This window comes from Sylvia atricapilla, chromosome 18 (genome assembly GCF_009819655.1).
Source record: "Sylvia atricapilla isolate bSylAtr1 chromosome 18, bSylAtr1.pri, whole genome shotgun sequence".
NCBI lineage: Eukaryota > Metazoa > Chordata > Aves > Passeriformes > Sylviidae > Sylvia > Sylvia atricapilla.
The window spans coordinates 777,048-795,601 of NC_089157.1; the positions used below are offsets into that span (position 1 = coordinate 777,048).

At 59.0% G+C, this 18,554-nt stretch overlaps 1 protein-coding gene across 2 annotated transcripts in view; it reads right to left on the reverse strand.

Annotated features, from left to right (window-relative positions):
* The window catches only part of PIK3R5 (phosphoinositide-3-kinase regulatory subunit 5), a 45,094-nt gene extending 26,886 nt beyond the window's left edge, over positions 1–18,208 (reverse strand). For both annotated transcript variants that reach the window (XM_066331852.1, XM_066331851.1), the window contains exon 1: positions 18,101–18,208. The gene's annotated coding sequence lies outside the window, so the exon portion shown is untranslated. The remainder of the gene's footprint in view (positions 1–18,100) is intronic.
* Between the last annotated feature and the right edge of the window lie 346 nt (positions 18,209–18,554).

Genomic DNA, 18,554 nt, shown 5'->3' on the forward strand with positions numbered 1-18,554 from the left:
GAGAGCGAAAACAAAGCCCTCGGCCCTGGGGAGCGGCTCTGAGCGCTGCCCGGGTTCGGGGACAGTGGCAGGGGACCAGGGACACGGATGCTTCGCCTGGGTTGGTGCCAGGACGTGGCTCAGCGCCGGGATCGATGCTGCTGCTGGAGCGCTTTGGGGGGGGGGGGGCAAAACAAGGAGCCTGATGAGGCTGAAGGGAACAGGAGCTTGGGCTGATGCTGCACCAGAAGGAAAAATCACTTCATTTGGTTTACAGCAAAGCGATCCTGCCCGGAGCTTTCTCACAAGGGAAGATCCTCACACAAGCTCCCCTTTGAGCTCCACCTCAGCTTTCTGCTGCTCCAGTTCATCCTCTGACGGGGCAGGACAGGAGCTTTGGGAGGTGCATCCTCACTGCACAGGAACACTTGGAGGTGGAGCTGTGCCCTGGAGTGTCGCCCTGATTTTTCAGCCTTCTGATGTTTTCACTCTTGGACTAGAGCTTTCTCACACATGGTAACACGAAGGGACTTGGTTTCACATTCCTCTTTGTGACGGACTTCTGGGTTGACCAGTGCGGTCAGAGAGGTGTTAACCTCGTCCCCCAATCCCTGATCAAATTCCAAAGACTACAGAAGTCAGAATTCCAAAATAAAGTTTCTTCTTTTCCTCAATTCTCAACCTGATGAGTGAGTGTCTCTTTCCGTGTCCTCTGGTGACACTGGAGTACCTGCTCCTCCAGCGAAACTGGTGTTTTTCTTAGATTACAGAAGAAAATCTTGGGTTTCAGCTGCTTGCTTGCAAGGTTTTACTGCCTCCCCTCCACCTCACAGAGCAACCAAAGATAGAAACGCGGAGCGAGGGAGGGAGCAGCTGGAGGAAGCCTTTGTAGAACACGGGGCGGGGAGAAAGCTGCGATTTTCAAGAAAAGCTTCGTGCCCGGTGTGCTGCTCAGGCAGAGCAGGAGATGAGGGTGATAAGACGTTCGCTCAAACCACACCAAGGCAGGGGTCGGGCCATCCAGGAGGCAGCTGGTTTGACAAACATCCTCTCGGGGTGCCTGCAGAGAAGGCTGTGCCATCCAAACCCCTCACAGGGCCGGGTTCCTGTCCCACTGAGGCTGCTGTGACACCGGGGACAAGCACCATGAGGGACCGTCACTCCCTGAGCCAACAGGGCACGAGGCAGCAGAGCAGAGACACAGAGAATCGGCCCCAAGGGGAGGTTCAGGCACTGATTTCACCTTACAGCAGAAGATAGAACTCCTGGCACAAGAAGAAAATCTACTTCTAGGATAACAAGAGTGCCTGTAGACTAACGGTGCTGAGGGGCAGGACTGACACAGGACATCCCATCGCTCACAGGAGGAAGCTAAATTCAGAGTTATTAGTGGGAAATGGTGTTTTGGCAAGAGGAGAGGTACCTGAAGGGAAAGAGCAGCACCAAGCCCTACCCAGGCAGCCTTTCTGAACTGCAGCGCCTCATTTACACCAGCAGTGTGAGGATGGAGAGTCCGCAAAGAGCCCCGGCTGCCGAGCCCGACATCACCCCCTGCCCTGGCAGTCTCTGAGAACCAGGCCGCAGGAGGGGCTCCCACCACGGGGCAGGGAAAGCACCCGACGTGCAGAGCAGTTCCGGAGTGCTCTGGGTGTCAAACAACCCTTACAGAACGTGACACAAGAGGGGCAGAGCGGGTTTGACACCCAGGGCTGGCTGGCTGCTCCCCCTGCGCCAGCTGGGCACCCACAGTGGGCACGGGGGGCTGGGGTGTCCTGGGCAGCACTGCAGGAGGGGGCATGAGCCCGACCCGGGGAACTGAAGGGGGATTCATCCCAACTGCCACCAGCTGCAGTGACACAGCTCTGTGAGCTGTCCCTGGGGCTGCCCAGCTCCGGTGAAGGACCCTCGCGATGGGCCCCGTGCCCTGCTGCCCCTCCCCACCAAAGGCAAGACCCCCAACATCATCCAGCTCGTGGCTGAGCTGGGCGAGCCCAGCACGGATCTAAGGCCTGAGATGCCCAGAGAAACTCAAATTGACTCAAAATTCCCATTGTCCTCAGGGGAAGGCTCAGAGGTGGCCAGTGCCACTCTGTGGTCACTCCGTGGTCACTCCGTGGTCAGGACAGAGATTCCTGTCACACGGAGAGGGAAGCTGAGCCCAGGCTAACAACTGCAGGTGTGTGGTCAGTTCTGCCCTGCCCTGTCTGTCACACTGACCACGGCCCCCCACAGCACCAGGATGTGGCAGAAAGATCTGCACTCCAAGGGGAAAGTCTCCAGCCTTGGAAAGAGCTTCGAAACAACTCCACAACCAAAGGATGGCTCATCACCCGAGCAAGGCAGAAATAACATCTCGGAAAGGCAGAAATAACATCTCGGAAAGGCTCTCTCTGCCTGACAAGAGCAGCCTCTGGCCATCAGCAGCCTCTGGCCATCTAACCAGCAAACCCACCCCCAAGGCACCAAAGCCCAGCTGAAGTCTGGAGCTGGGGAGGGCTGTGTGCCCTGGGTGCCGGGCAGGGGCGAAACCCCAGACCCAGACACGGCCCCGCTCCACACCAGCAGCACCGGCTCCTCTTCCTCAGGGTCTCTCTGGTGCTTCCCTCTCAGGGAACACCAGCCCAGGGAGTTCCGAGAGGCACCCGGGAGGGCGAGAAGGGGACAGGGGACAGCACAACCACACGTGTGTGACACCGGCAGCGCTCAGCATCGCGTCAGCCCCAGCAACACCACCCAAAAAACCCCAAATCCCCCGCCCTGCGCACAGCCAGGGCAAGGGGAGCCTGGTGCGGCAGAGAGGAGCTGCGGGAGGCAGAGCTCGTTCAGCGGCCGTGGTTTCATCGCCCCAGCCCCTCCCGGCCCAGAGCAGCCCCGGCCCCGGGCTCAGGGCAGGAAACCCACAGGAGGCTCAGAAAAGCCTAAGACGTGTCAGGCCCACTCGAAGCCCTCCATCCAAACCTGCAGAGGGGAGTTATTCGATGGGATTTCCCAAATCCCGGCCCCGAGGTTTGCCTGCCTTCTCAGCAAGAGCTTAAGGCTGGGCTTGGGACGCGAAGGAGCTGTGAACTCCAAAAAAACCAACCCGAGAGGTGCGAACAAACAACAACAGCTCCAGAACAGCTCTTTGTTTGGGGCGTTTGGAGATAAAGAAAGAAAAACTCCCAAATATCAGGGGCAGGGTCCCAGCACTGCCCACCTCAGCTGCCCTTTGCTTTGGGATGAGCCGTGCTCGGGCTGAAAACCCCACAGAGATGCTGCTGGAGCACCAGGAGCAGGACTGACAGCCCTCCCAGGGCGAAACCAGCCCGTGGGGCTGCCAGCAGCATGACCCTGCTGCCAGGGAGGCACCTCTGCCTCAGGAACAGCCTCGGTGGTAATAGAGATGCTTGACGTGAAACTTAAGATTGAGTCGTCCCAAGGGTGTGCAACCAAAGCAGCAAACTGAACCACAGGAGGCGCACAACCAGGGCTGCCAGAGACTGAGCAGAAAGGACAAAATAATCCAAGAAACTGTTCTGAGGTGAAGGAATTCCTCAGCAAATGGAGAGGATGTAAAAAAAAGGAATCTACCTGGGGGTGCACAGGAGAGACCTGGAGAGTCTCAAGGAGTCAGAACGAAACCTTGAAATTCATTTCAAAACAGTGTTTGACCTCATCTGACTGTGATTCAAAAGGCAAAAAATCAAGCCAGAAAAAAAAAAATGAAACTTCTCCCTCCTGATCAAAGGAGACCTTTTGCTGCACACACCAGTTGAGGTTCCCATGGCAAAGCACAAGTCCCCAGCTCTGCCTGGCACCAGCCGGGAGAAGTGACACCCAGGTGGGAGCCTGTCCCCAGGCCCATTGCTGTGCTGGTTTGTCCTCCTGCAGCATCTCTGAGCCGTCCAAAATCCGGAATCCTGCCTGGACTGCTGTGCCTGCGGAGCCCCCCGTCCCCGCCACTCACTGCCCTCCCCAGGGAGCACTGGTGCCTTCTGGGATCGGGGACAAGGATTTACCCCCGCGGGAGGGCAGGTGAAACACCTGGATGAGAGCGGGAAACGATTCCCTCTGCCCTGGGCAGAGCCCGGACAGGGCTGGAGTCTCCTCCCTGGGGAAATTCCAAAGGTGCTCGGGCACAATCCTGACCTCTGGGATGGCCCTGCTGGAGATGAGCCACGGGATCCCTCCCAGCCCGGCCCATCCTGGGATTCTGGGACCCTCGGAGCTGCGAGAAAACCCAGTCACCAGAATCATTACCCTGTGCCCCTCTCAGCTTCCCCACCGTGTCTACTTTCCCCTGCAGCACTCACAGCTCAGCTCACAGTGGATTCGGCTGGGCGCTCGGGACTGGTTCTCTGAGGTACCGGAATGGGCTTTTTAAAACATATAATTTTTTAAAAAAGAGAAACAGCACAGGTTGAGCCAAGTGAGACCACTGCCATCACAGAGGGAGGCTCGGGGCACATCCCCAATTCCCTCCTCACTTACCCCGGGGAGACCTCGCGTTACTCCTGTGCTTTTTAACTTCAAAACGCCGACTCCAAACAGCCCCGAGGTAATTTCAGCGGAGTTCAGGCTCCCAGCTGCAGCCCCCGGCAGCGATCAAAGCCTCGGCGAGCTGTTGGGGAATCACCTCCCGGGAAGTCCAGCTCCCTCCGGGAATATCCCGCACTCTCCAAATTAACAGGGGAGGCGTAAAGAGCCGCCTAATTAGCCGGCCTGGCCCCTGTGCTATTAGGGGCAGCCAATTAGCGGCAATTCGCTGTCTCGGCGGTGCTGGATAAACACTCGCGGTTGGTCCGCGAGGGCAAATCCCACGTGGGTGAAGTGCGAAGTGCTCTTGGTCACAGCTCGGGGACACCGCATAGCTATTCCTGGTGTCCTCCCTCAGCTCAGGGACACCGCATAGCTATTCCTGGTGTCCTCCCTCAGCTCAGGGACACTGCACAGGTACTCCTGCTCTGGTATTCCTGCTGTCCTCCCTCAGCTCCGTAGCCAAAAGCCTCCTCGCGGAGCTGCGGCAGCTCTGTCCCCGCACAGCTGCTGGGCTCTGCTCGAGGCCCTCCTGCGCAGGGCACTTTGCTGGCATCAAAAACTGAAGCCGGTGACTTGCCCGTGGCGTTCTGGGGGTGAGGAGCTCTTCCAGCCTGGGGGATGTGCTAAAGCTCCGTGTTTCCAAGAGTTTGTCGGGTTTTTCCCTCCCTCAGCTCGAGCTGTAACATCCCCCAGCCTTCCCCGGGGAGTGACAAAGCCCCAAAACTCGCCACCCTCCCAGCTCAGCCCCTAAGGCGAGGCAAGGCTGGTGCTGTCCAGTGCTCCCAGAGGGAACCACAAACCCACAGCCAAAGCCCAGAGCTCGGCCAGCGCTCCCTGTGCCTCGGTTTCTCCTCCTGCTCAGCACAGCCAGCAGTGGCAGGTAAAGGTGAACCAGAATTTTCACTCATCCTCTCACTTTTTATCTCCTTCCCAATCCCGTTTATAAACCTGGCAGGCAGAGCAGGACACGCCAGAAACAAAAACAAAAAAAAAAGAGGCATTTTATAATGCATAAAAAACATCCCAATACTTCACCGAGGTTATTTGTAAGCCACAAGAACCACTTGCTTAACCAAGATATCCTGCCAGGGCAGCCAGCACAGCACCCAGCCGCCCAGCCCCAAACTCTGAGCAGCAAAACAACGGCACGCCGCAGCCAGAACTGCCCATGCAGCAGCAAATTGCAGAAATAAAGCTGCACACGAGAAACCCACGTGTTCCCAGCAGCAGTGCAGGCAGGGGAGCTGTGGATTTGGCCACTGGGACCAGAACTTGCCTTGGAACTGGTTTGTTCTTTCTTTTCTTTTTATTTTTTACCCTCAAATTTCCAAGAAACGAAATACAGAACTGCCTCGTCCCGGCTTTCGCTGCTGCTGCAGCAAGCACTCAGCTCAGTAAATCTAATTAATGAGCCAGGAAAAGTGTCACTCGTTTGCTAACTACTGCACCCAGGGCTGCCAAACAGACAGATAAAGGATTTAGCTGGGGCCTATTCCAGCCAAAGGAGCTGGGAACCTGGCAGGGAGAGCAGGAGATTAGAGGGGGCTGAAAAGAAATGTAGAGGAGGAGGGAAAGAAAGAAAGAAAAAAAAATCCCACCAGATTAGCACTTGGAAAATGCAGGCATGTAAATCAGCTTAGGTTTGCTATAATGCCACCCTTGTGAGCATCTGGGCACAGCAGCACGGGCCCGCCGGAGCCCGGCTTTATTTGGGCTCGGGAGCCCCACGCCAGCGGCTCTGTTTTCACCAGCCCTGGGAGTTCGCACAGGAAGCCAATTAGGGGAGACCTGGCAACAGAGGAAGATTCATAATTGCAATTAAGGCTTCAAAGCGCTGAGCCCCAGCGCAGATTGGATCGAGCTGGGGGAGGGGGAAAAAAACCCCACTCCAACAAATTCTTGGAAATCTGGAACTTTGGGACACCCCCCAAGCTGGGAGAGCTCCTCGCCCCCAGGACAAGGCAGCGCCTGGCAGAGAAGGACTCAGCTCTGAGGGGCCCTCGCAGGACCAAGAGATTTGGGGTTAAATCTGCACCAAAGGGATCCAATATTTGTCCCTTGCTGCTGCTGACCGTGAGCCTTCAGCCCAGCCCATCTGAAGATGAGCTCCGGCCCCAACCATGGATCTGCTGCTCCTCTGGGCCAGTGGCAGGAGAAAGGCTTGAGGAAAGCTGAGAGAAAAGGAAACTCACCCAAGATGTCAGGGCCACCCCCGGGAGATGTGGGGAGAGCCCCGAGGGGCTGCAGCAGCTCCCGTGCCCCTCAGGACAGCTCGGCTGTGCCCGTGCCCGCTGCCAGCCCCCGCAGACACTTCCCTGTGCTGGCACCTCCTCGCCTCGCCCTCCCAGCTTGGCCTGCAGCCCCTCCTCTGAGCAGCTGGAGAACTCCCGGCTCCAGAGCTGGGGGCTGGGGATGCTCCTCTTCCTTGCCCCAAAGCCCCCAGGCCAAGCCCTGAGCCCACGGGGACAAGGTGACCCCCTCAGTCATCTCCACCCCCAGCACGTCCCCAGGGCTGCTGCTCTCCCGGCGGGTCCAGCTCCTCCTCAGGTGCCCGGGGGAGTTGTTGCCAGGCTCAGGAGCTGTGCTGTGACCTTGGGAAGTCCTGTCTGTCTCTGCAGATGCACTGGGTGGTTTTGCAGAAGCTGCTTTCCCCGGGATGTTTTGCCTCGGGGCTGAGCACGTAGAGCTCGGTAATCAAATGAGGCCAAAGAAAATTCCAGCCAAAAGCCCGGCAGCCTCAGTGGGAAGAGCCAAGAGCATCGCCCTTCTCCGAGGCCTCAGGTCAAATGCGGCGTTTTGTGGCGTTTCTCTTAGCACAGAAAGTCTAAAGTTTTCAGTGCCCAGGGTTCCAATACCTTCTCTTTTTGTTTGAACTGTGGAAACTGTTTTTGACACCTTTGTTAAACTTTTGTCAGACATTCTGAAGCAGATAAGGCATAAATACTACAATAACGGTGATGGCTTCTTTTTAAAAGTTGTTTCTACAACGGTGTGAGGTTTAGTTAACTAAACAGATTATTTAACTGATTTTTCTTTGAGTTTGGTTATAGTTTTTTGCAATTGTTGTATGTTTTTATGTACAGATATTGGATGTTTTGCTTCATCGAACAGCTCAAGGCTGGCTGAGGGCTCACCCTCCCCAGCAGCACCAGGGAATCATCACGAAGTGGGGATGGACGATCCCATGGAAACCAGCAGCATTCCACGAGATCCCAAACAACCCGTGGGCGAGCAAGGACACGGCGTGGTGGCTCCCAAGAGCGGAAAAATGGGAGAAGGGAACTCCCCGAGTCCCAGCGGCTGCAGCCCCCCATCCTCTGGCTCTGCCGACATCCCAACACTTCCCAGCTGAGGACCAGGATCGGAATCCATCCCCACGTGGATCCCCTCCGCAGGGACAAGGTTCCCGAGGACAACCCGTCCTTCCGCAATTTCAGACATCTTCTACCCCGCCTCCGTGCGCTGTGCCGAAAGGAGAAGTGCTGGGAGCCGGGGGGGAAGTTGTGGCCCGTTCCTGCCCTGGAGGAGGATTTCAGGCTCCTGCCACATCCGAGGGGCAGCTCCGGCCGCGCAGGGCTCGGGTTTGGGGCGGGCGGTTCCAGGAACACCAACAGCCGCGAGCAAGGAAAGACAGAAATGCACCCGCACACAAGTGGTGTGGTCACAGACAGCCAGGCTGCCCCTGGCACTGGCCAGAGACCCCAGCAGGGCACGAGCCCGCGGGACAAGGACACGCAGGGAAGCAGCTCCGGGGGTAAACAGCACTCGGAGCTCGCCTAGGTGGTGGCACACGTGGGTGAGTGGGCTCAGGCAGTCCCGGGGCCGCCTCTCCTTGTCCGAGGGGTCAGGGTGTGACCTCAGGCAGCGCTGGGCCAAGAGACCCGCTCCTCCCCGCGTGTCCATGGATCTTCCCACCTGGATGCTGACAGGACAGCGCTGTCCTGAGCCGCTGCTGCCAAAAACTGAGGGAAAGGCTCTTCCCACCGTCCCTCAGCAGAGTTTGCTCCATTTGCTCAGCATGAGGGCTCTGTTTCCCAGGCTCAGTCATCAAAGCCTGGAGTTCTGCTGCCCCAATGGAAATTTCATCCCCGTTTGAAGGGAAAGGTCTCCTGCTTCCCGTCCCCAAGGGGGTTAAGCCCCGTTAACCAGGAGCTTTCTCCAGCACACCTAAAATGGCTCAGCCCTTAACACATTTACGAGTTCCTTCCTTAGCTCCTCAGCAGAGAGGCACCTGGAGGGGTTTTCAGAGGGAATATCCGTGAGCACTGGAATTACAGGGCATTAATTAGCAGCGAGATCATCCCAACACACCCGGAATCCACAGCTCGTGTGGAGTCACTGAGGGAACAACTCACAAGGTCTGCCACCTCTGAGGGCTTCCATCCCCCCTGAGAAACGACTTTCTCAGATGGGGCAAGTCCTCAGGGACAGCGAAACTCACTGGGGGCTCTACAGGCAGGTGGAGAAGGAAACTCAACCTCATCCAGCCCTGATTTGGGAGGTAGGGGATGAAAATATAAGGGATGGTGACATTTGCTCTTCTGGGATAAACCACACAGAATATTTGGCTGCTTTTGGCCTCAGTGGCCATCGATTCTCCTCAACAGACCATGCAGCCCCAGCCTTCCAGCTGGGGTGACCTGAGTCTGAGGTCTGGAGCTGTCTGTGTGAAAGGCTGGCTGAGGTCAGGGAGAGTTTGAGGTGGGTTGGTCACACGAACAGCAGATTCACCTTCCGGAGCCATTTAGGTCTTTGCTGAGGGAGTTCATACCCTGGCCCCACCTACCCAGCCTCTCCTGCTGGCTACAAACTCCCGGCAAGGAAGGGTCAGGCAGGTCAGGGCTGCCCACAGCTCCCACGAGGAGCTGCAGCCCAGACAAGGTTCAGGATCGCTCCGGTTCCATCACTGCTGAGCAGGACAGCCCAGCCAGACGAGAGGATTCAGCAGGAAAACCCAGTTCCCCTCCAAAAACTCCCCAGAGCACAGCTGCTCGGAGAGGGAGAAACCCCTGGGGGATTAAAGTCCACACTCACCACCAGCTAAAGAAGGAAACTGCCACTGCTGGCCCCAAAAATACTGATCTTGGCAAGAATTCAGGTGAATTGAGTTGTCAAACCACGCTGTGAATGGACTCCTCAGGGAACACAGAGCACCTGGAAACCCACAGCCAGCCCTGGGGCTGGTATCATTTCTGGAGATGGCTGTTGAAGGAAACTCCAAAAGTCCCGTTCCTGGGGACGCTGAAGGACAAGGTTCAAACCGAAGGGTGGAGAGAAAACGCGCCCTGGTCTGCAGGAGCTGGGAGATGGCAGTGACTTCCCGCGGAAAGGCTGCAGTGAGAGACTGAGCTGTGCTCACGTCCTTGGAGGCAGAAGAGGCAGCGGCAGACTCAGAGGGACAGGCAGGCCATGGTCATTGTCCCCAGGCCAGGGAGGGACCTCAGGAGCCCTTCCAGCCTGTCTGTACTCCACTGCCTGGGGCAGAGCAGCAGCCACAGAGCTCGGGGAATTTCTTGGGGGAAGAACACCCTGACACTCGGGGTGACTTTCTGAAAATGCAAATGTCTGTGTGGGGATCCAGCCCTACCCTGGGCTTCTTTTCCTCTCCCCTCCAGCAGCACGTTTCCCCCCTCAGACCCACCAGGCAGGTTTCAGCAGCCTGGGCTTTGCTTTCTGCCCAGGAGCACAGAGACAAACCCATCTCTTGCTCTCATCTGCAACAGCGACTCTGCAATCAGTAACATCTCCAGCCCTGCCTGGAGCCTCCACGTCCTCGGGGGTGGAGAGGCCACCTAGGACATCTCCAACCTCTCCTCACTCACTGGGCTCCGTGAGTTTGGCCAAACTCAGCCAGGGCAAGAGCAGCCTCTGTTTCCCTCCCCAGAAACCCCACGGGCAACAGAAATGACACGGATCTGATGTGAGTAAGAGCAGCCCAGTTTTATGGCTGGGTTTTCAGAGAGGAAACGCTCTTGTTCCTGGCAGCAATTCTGAAAACCCCTGGCCACATGATGCAAGAGTTAATTTTAGCCTCTACCAGTCATTGTCACCACAGTGAGCGTTGAAGTTCCACCCCAACATCTCAATCAATTCCTGGCCCCGGGTGAAATCCCGAGAGGATTTCGGGATCCCGTGGTGGGGTCACAGCCTGGCAGGAGCTGGCTGTCACCAGCTGGGTGGGATGGAAATCCCAGGGCTCCTCTCCAGGGCAGGTGGAAGTTCAGCACAGGAGTTCCTGTGTCACAGCAGAGATGGGGGCGGGGGAGGAAATAAAAGAAATTCAGCAAGTGCATCATTTAGAGAGGAAAAAAAAAGGTATTTCCCAAAGTACAGCAGCAGCTCCTGCTGAGAGGGAACTGAAGGACACAGCAGTGCCAGGGGTTCCTCCCCTCACCCCCCAGGGCCAGGACACGAGGCGGCATCCCTGCTGGGAGAGGGTCTGTGCCCATTCACCTCGGGTGAAGGGGGTAAAACCCTGAGTGTTTCCATGCTCAGGAGACCCCACCCCAGGCCTGTGGGACACCCTGTGGGGTCCCTGCCCACATGGAGCCGGTGCTGAGCTCCTCCCATGGACTCCTGGCAGCTGAAGATGCTCCAAGGAAGAGTTTGGATCAGGAGGGCACCCAGCACTTCCCATTCTGGGCACAGCCCCGTGTCCCACGTGTCCTACAGCCCTGCCCAAGGCCCTTCTCTGGCCGTGGCCCCTGGGGAAAATCCCTCTCCAGTGTGCCAGGTCACGCGTGGGTGGCACTGTCACACTCGGGGCAGCAGTGAACACCAGGGAAACACCAACACTGCGATACCAGGAAACCTGCTCATCACCCACTCTGTGTTCCGCTGAGCCAACACTCTCCTGTGCCTCTCCAAACCCTTCCCAGCGCTTCCTGCACCCCACAACTGTCCTGTGCCTCCTTCCTCTCCTCCCCTAGCTCGCAGGGATGGGTCTGTTGGGGTTTTTTCTATTGAGAAAACATCTCCCAGTCTGAACGGGGTCAGGGACCATCCCAGCAAGGTGGCACAAGGGTCCCTGCCCCGCTGCCTTCCCCTTGCAGCTGCCTCGTGATGCAGGAGGGGAGAGCTGGTCCTAATTCCCTCCGGCTATTTGGGAAAAAACAAGTTTACACGTGAGATTTCAATTGGCTCTGTCTCTGCTTAGCTCCTCCAGCTGTGAAACAAAGTAAGCGAGAGACAAAGCCCTACAAACAAGCAGCGTGACCATTTCTGAGGGCTTTTTGTGAGCTCTAATGCCAGACCCACTAAACAGATTAACTTCCAGCATAAACAAGCAAGTAAATCTTTCCCCCAAGGCCCTGTGTATCCAAAGGAAGCTTTAGAAGTTGCTTCCTGCCATTGTGGAGGCCCTGCTGGGAACCCAGGAGCCTTTTCAGTCCCTGGCTTGGTTGCCCAAAGCCTTGAGTTTACGCCCAGCACCGCTGGCTGCAGCGGCAGAAGGGACAGATGATGGCGGGATGTTTCCAGCCGGTCCCCAGCGCCCTCAGGAACTCACAGATCTGACAGGAGGATGTGAGCCCTCACACAACCGCGGCAGCGTCCCCATCACAGCCAGGGGACGAAAGTCCCCAAATGGGGGGACGGTCCAAGGAGAGGGGGACACCCATCCAGCCGTGGCCGAGCCCAGCAGGCTCCAGCCCCTGAGCACCCTCAAACAGCCACGGCAGCATCCACACCTCTGTGAGGGACAGCAACGAGCCCAGAGCCTGACACCTCTCCCAGCCCCGTGTTCGGCTCCGGGAAGCTGCAGCTGGAGGCCATCCCCGTGTCCCAGACCTGCAGAGGCGAGGGGGAGGCAGCACAGAGGGAAGGTGCTGCCACCGGGAAGGTTGGGACAGTCCCACCACAGCCCCTGGGCTGGACCATCCTTTGGGCTGGCCTTGTACAGCCAGAGCTCCATCCCTGGCAGCCCAAAACCCCATGGAGAGCACAAGGCAAGAGGTGCCGCCTTCTGCACACAGAGAACCCGTTCATGACTCTCCATCCCTTCTCCCCAGCTCAGGGACTGCATCTGAAGGTGACAGCACAGCCACAAGTGACACCAAGAGCAGCCCAGCTCTGAAGAGGCTCCAGCCAGGCACAGCTCTGACCTTAGGGAAAGTTCCCAATCCCCCCAGCACCCATCACAGGAGCAGCACATGAACTTCCAGCCCCCAGGTGCTCCCAGGATGGGCTGGAGCCTCCTGGCACAGGGGCTTTTCTCCCCAAAGGGGCAGTGCTTCAACCCAGCCCTGCTCCGGGGAGCTGGGCTGACACTGACCCCAAACACCCAATACCCAAAGACTCTTCCTTCATCCTAAAGCTTCACCCTCATGCTGATGCCCTGGTTGGAGCCCACCTGGAGCAGGTGGGATCTCGGTTAACCCTCACCTGGAGCAGGTGGGATCTCAGTTAACCCTCACCTGGAGCAGGTGGGATCTCAGTTAACCCTCACCTGGAGCAGGTGGGATCTCAGTTAACCCTCACCTGGAGCAGGTGGGATCTCAGTTAACCCTCACCTGGAGCAGGTGGGATCTCAGTTAACCCTCACCTGGAGCAGCTGGGATCTCGGTTAACCCTCACCTGGAGCAGCTGGGATGATGTTTAACTCTCAATATCCTCCATCACTTCTAAACCTAACACCGGGATCAGGCAGCTCAGGGCCATGGAGTTTCCAGGCTCTGGGCCATAAAACTGAGGTTGCAACCATTCCTCCACGGCCTGGAGTTCCCGAGGGAGCGGCACCCTCGGCATGGAGACCAGCTCAGCCTGGGGACAAGTCCCAGTTAATGAGCAGCCCTCGGGGAACATTAGCCTTGGTGGCTTTGATTGAGAGCCAGCTAATTGATGCAGGGAGGCGTCGGGCAGGATCCCCAGAGAGGGAGGAGGAGCAGCAGGGATCTCTCCCAGGCTGGAATTCCCTCATTCCAGCTGCAGAGCCTCCACACCTGAGCGATGCCGTGACTCCCCCAGGCAGCTGCACACTCGTGTTGTGCCCATTTGTGAGTTTATCCACACAAAGACAGCGAGAATGAAGAAACATCGGCGGAGTTTCACATGCACAGGCTGCCAGAAACAATGAGAAAAGGGAAATGCCACCTGAAAGGATGGGAGCTTGTTTGCCGAGAAGGCTCTGGGCTGAGGGTTTAAATAGACACACAGCGATGGGGGAAGCAGCTGAAAGGGGAAGCGTTTCATCCTAATTTGAGACAACAAAGAATGGGCCTTTGTGGTAGGGATGAAAAACACTTGTGCAGGCTCAGGACAACGGCGCCTTTCCCAAAGCGTGCACACGGCGGCCGTGCCCCATCCGCACGGCGGCCACGGGACTGAAAACGCCCCGGAGCGGCCGCACAAACCCTCCGAGGGCCGGATACAATCATGGCTAATTCCATCCCCGGCAGCCGCTTAGGGCAGTCACAAGATCGGGGAGAAGCTGAGCCCTTCCTGCTCAGACACAGCAGCGCCGGGCACAGCCGGGAACGGCGTGACCGGGGCCCCGTGTCCTGCACCCCATCACATGGGCTGCTCACGGCAGCTCTGCTCGCTCCTGCTGCAGCCCGCCCCAAAACCAACGCCAGCAGCGGCTGGGGAGCGCCCGAGCTGCTCCCGGCCCCGCGGGGATTGGGGACAAGGACACAGAGCGCCTGAGGGGAAGCCGAGGGGCAGCCCCATCTCTCTAACAAACACAAACAGAGCCCCTGCGGCACCCGGAGTCACTGACAACTGTCATTGATAATTGTCACTGACGATTGTCACGGCGCAGCGCCACCAGCCCAGGCAGCCAGGGAGCGCTTTCCTTATTCCCCTTTTCACTCAGCCAGCGGCTGGCGCTCACATCTGCTGCCTCCAAACACGTGCGGCCCTTTCCCTGGGCGGCGCAGGTGTGGAGGCGGCTCCGGACACCCGGAGCGTTCCGGGAAGGGGCCGCCCAGGTGCAGCGCTGAAGCGCAGCTGCCCCGGCAGCTCCAGGCTCGGCTTTACCACGCCAGCATCGGCCTGAGCTCTCAGCCGCTGAGGGTTAGACACCGCTGAGGTGAAACCAGCCCAGCCTCGGGCTCTGAAGTGCCAATCACGCTCCCGGAGCATCGCTGCGCTCCGGCTGCACAGGGCCAGCTCCAAATCTGCCATCCCGGCCGGGCATTGGCTGCGCCGGGGCCAGGGAGCCCAGCAGCCGCAAGCTGAAGTTCATTTCTTAATTTTTTTTTTTTCTAGTGGCAGGGCTTGAAATCAGAGCTGAACAAGCTTGAAGGAGCTCCTGCCTGGCCTCTCATGTATTCCAGATGCACATGCTCCAATCGCCGCTTGCCAAACAGGATACGGCGGCGCAAGGAAATAAAGCATTTTATCTTCAAGCTTTTCCAAGAGGGTATTAGAAACAATGGGGAGGAAATACAAAATTAACACTAGAGAAGAGCAATTGGCAGTGCCCTTGCGAGGCCGTTCTTCATTACAAGGCTGCCTATTCAGCGGCTTTCATTAGGAAAATCACATCGCAGAGCCGTTCCCAACAGTGTCCCTATTTCCTAATTAGGCTTCGCCAAAGAGCTGCATCCCTCAGTTCCCGCCCGCCACACAATCACAACAATTACCATTTCACTGCTCCCGGCCGCCCAAAACACCGCAATTAAAGCATCTGAGGAGTCACACGGGCGCGTCAGCGGCGAGACAAGTTCTCACGTCGCGCTAATTGGCGGCCGAAGCCGGATTAGAGGGACGGGAACGGCGGGCTTCGCTCTCCGTGCTGGGAAAGGCGCTCGGGAGCTGCGGCCTCTCCCCGGGATCCCAGCCCGGGGGCCGCGGACGGGGCTCGGTGCCAGCACGGAGCTCTGGTGACAGGGCCCGTCCTCCCCTCCGCGCCGCGGCACACGGAGATGCGCTCCGGATCCTCGGGAATATCAAACCCCGTCACCGAACAACCGTGAGCCAACAGCGGGTGGACGCAGCCCTGGGTGGGTTGCGGAGGTCACCTGGAGCCCCCGGTGGTGGTTTGGGATGGGAGGGACCCTGTCCCCACACCGGACAAGGATGGGGAGTCCCGAGCCTCTGAGGGAAGCGGCAGCAAAGGAGAGAGGAGGGAAAGAGCTGCGGAGCCTGGATTGCATCCACAGCTCCCCTTTTCCTCCGAGCAGGGACACTTCCAGCCCAGAGCTGCGATGACAGCAGACCTGCCGGGCCCGGGGGACAGAGCTTCCATAACAACCTCATCCACCCTCCCCATCCTCTCACCTGGAAGTTCAAGACGCTGCTGGGAGCGGAGTTCAGACACAAAAGGAGCCTCTCAGTGCTCAAAAGCACCTGGGGGATTCACCTGAGCACTTTCCCCTGACGCCCTCAGACACAATTTTCCACTTGCAGAAAAATAAAGCGCAATTGGGCAGCCTGCGGTGCTCACCCAAAAAAAGAGAAGTTGAAACTACTCCAGGGTGAGCTGCAGCATGGCGAGGTCCCCATGCCATGCCGGGGTTGTCCCTGGTGCCCAGCAGAGCCAGGGCACCGATTTGGGCATCCCTCAGCCCTGGGGCTGCTGCAGCACGGGCAGCTCGCCCTGCCGGAGCCGCTCATCCTGCGGGAGCCGCCTCTGCTCCTCTCCAACAACACTTCCCACTGCTCTCAGTTCTTCTTTCTCAGTGCGAACCCCATATCTTCATTTCCACCTCCAGCGAAAAGGCAGACGGGGCCGGTTTTGGTTTCTGGGCCAGCTGGATGCTCTGCTCTCCCCTGGGGAGGAGGGAAGAGCCAGCGGCACCTTCCTACAGCCCAGAGGTGTGGGGCTGCCCCTCACACCACGAGTTCACTTTCCCCCTCTGAGGAAGCGCCTCCAACACGCCTCAGGCCCGTTCCTGTGCCCCGAGGCGCAGAACTGTCGGGAACAGGAGCGGGGTGGCCACACAGAGCCGGGGGAGGCCGAGCACTGAGCTCTGCCCGCCTCAGTTCAGCAGGAGCGGGGAGAGGCTGCAGCCGCCCTCGGAGCACGCTCCCATCCCGGCCCCCGCTGCAGCACATCCGGCTCTGCCCAGCCGCCGCCTCCAGAAACCCGCGGAGCATCCCCAGCATCACCTGAGCCCTCGGGCCTCACACAGTCACCGCGACCGAGGGATGGAACCGCTGCAACCACCACGGCCCGGCTCTGGCTCCTTGTCTTCTCACCTTTCTGCATCTGAGCTCTAATCTGAGCAACACCCCGAGCTCCAAACCGCTTTGCAACCAGGTTTCGGAAACGCTTCGCAATGTCATTCGAGTCTGTGCTTTGAACAAGAGAGAAAAAAACCCCAAACACCAAACCAAGAGACCTTTCTGACCGCCAGGAAAATTACAGCCTTGACATCCTGCATAATCCCTGGAGTTTGCAGCGGGCCGAGATTTAGAAAATTGACCTAAATGGGAAAACAAAAGGAATCGCAGCTGTTCAGCATCAGGGCAAGCAGCAGGAGCAGCAGCCCGCAGCTGCCAGAGCAGTTTCGCTGCACCGGGAGCAGCACGGCCCCGAAACCAGCCCCTGGCAGAGCTAACGGGTGCTGGGTGACAGCAACCAGATTGTCACAAACATGAAAACAAAGGGCTGAAAGCTCTTTTCTCCCGCTTTCGTTAGTGATTTGAATCAGCAGAGCCTTTTCCTCCCTCAAGGCTCACACCTCCAAAGCAGCTCAACATCCTCCGGGTGCAGCAGGGAGAGTGGCCCGAGGCCGGGCACTGCCTGGGTGACACTGGCGACACTGGGAGGCCGCAGAATCACCTGGGGGAAGATGCTCCTTGCAGGCACAACAAGCAGCACGGGCTGCAGCAAGAGGCAGCCCGGGCACGGCTCCGGGTTGGCGCGTGTCCAGCCCCCGATGCTGGAGGGGTGACGCTGCTGAGCTTGTCACATCCCAAACCACATCCTGTTGCCAAAGCAGAGCCTTCCCTGGGGCTGCGGAGACCCAGCTGAGGGAGCAACAGGCGACTTGTGACCTTTGGGTCCCTTCAGGGACTTTCTCCCGTTGGAGTGACCGGGCTTGGGTCACTGACGCCCTGCCAAAACTCCGGGCCGGGCGGCGGAGAGCCCCAGGGATTTCCCGGGGACCCCGCCACGGCACGGTGGTCCCCTGGGGCGGGCAGGGCCCCACACCTGGCCCCGAGCAGCAGCTCCCTGAGGCCACGCGGACGAAAACAAACACAGAGTCCCGAAATGAGTCACAGGAGCCGGGCTGTCCCCACCCGCGGGGTGACACCGGCTCCTCCTGGCCAGACCCGGCCGGCCACGGGCTGCAGGGAGACTCGGTGCCAAGGGTCCCCTTCCAAGGGTGCCAGAGAAACCCCCAGCGCAGACCATGACACGCCGCAGGCGGGTTGAAGAGGAAGCCCTCAGTCACACGGGACTCCCGCACGACACCGGCCTCTGTCCCCCTCCCGTAACCCCATTTACGGCGAGCCCCCGCAAACGGCACAGCCCCCCCCGGGCACGGCGGTGCCCAGCGCACCAACGCCCCACGCGTTTCACGGACATGCCGGGAACACAAGGGAGCTCTTCCTCCACGCGCACGGGCTGTACGGAGCCCCCAGCCCCCGTTACCCCGGGCTCGGTGTGCGCACGGTCCCCCCGCCCCGGCCACACGCCCCCCGGCTCTCCTACCTGCGGGGCGGCTGCCGCCGGGGCTCCGTGCCCATCCTCGGCCGGCCCCGCCGGGCTCTCGCCGGGCTCCGCTCCGCTCCGCGCCGGGCGGCACCGGCGGCACCGTGGCAGGCGGGGCTGGCAGCGGGTCCGCCCCGTACATGTGCGCGGTCCGCCCCGCCTCGGCCCTGCCCCGGCACCTGCCCCCCGCCCCCCGCTTCCCCCGCCCACCCAGCCCTCCGTCCTGGCCTCCCTTCGTCCCGCCATCGATCGGATCCTGCAGCGCCCTGCCGCTCAGCCAGCCTGCCGGAATCCCCCGCTCCCTCCATCTGGATCCATATGTCGTGGCACCACCACCGCGTTCCCTTCCACCCTTCGCTCTTCCATACATCCACCCCTCGTTGTATCCTTTGCTCCCGCCATTCTGCCCCTCATGCATCCGTGCATTCATCCACAATCCTGCTATTCACCATCT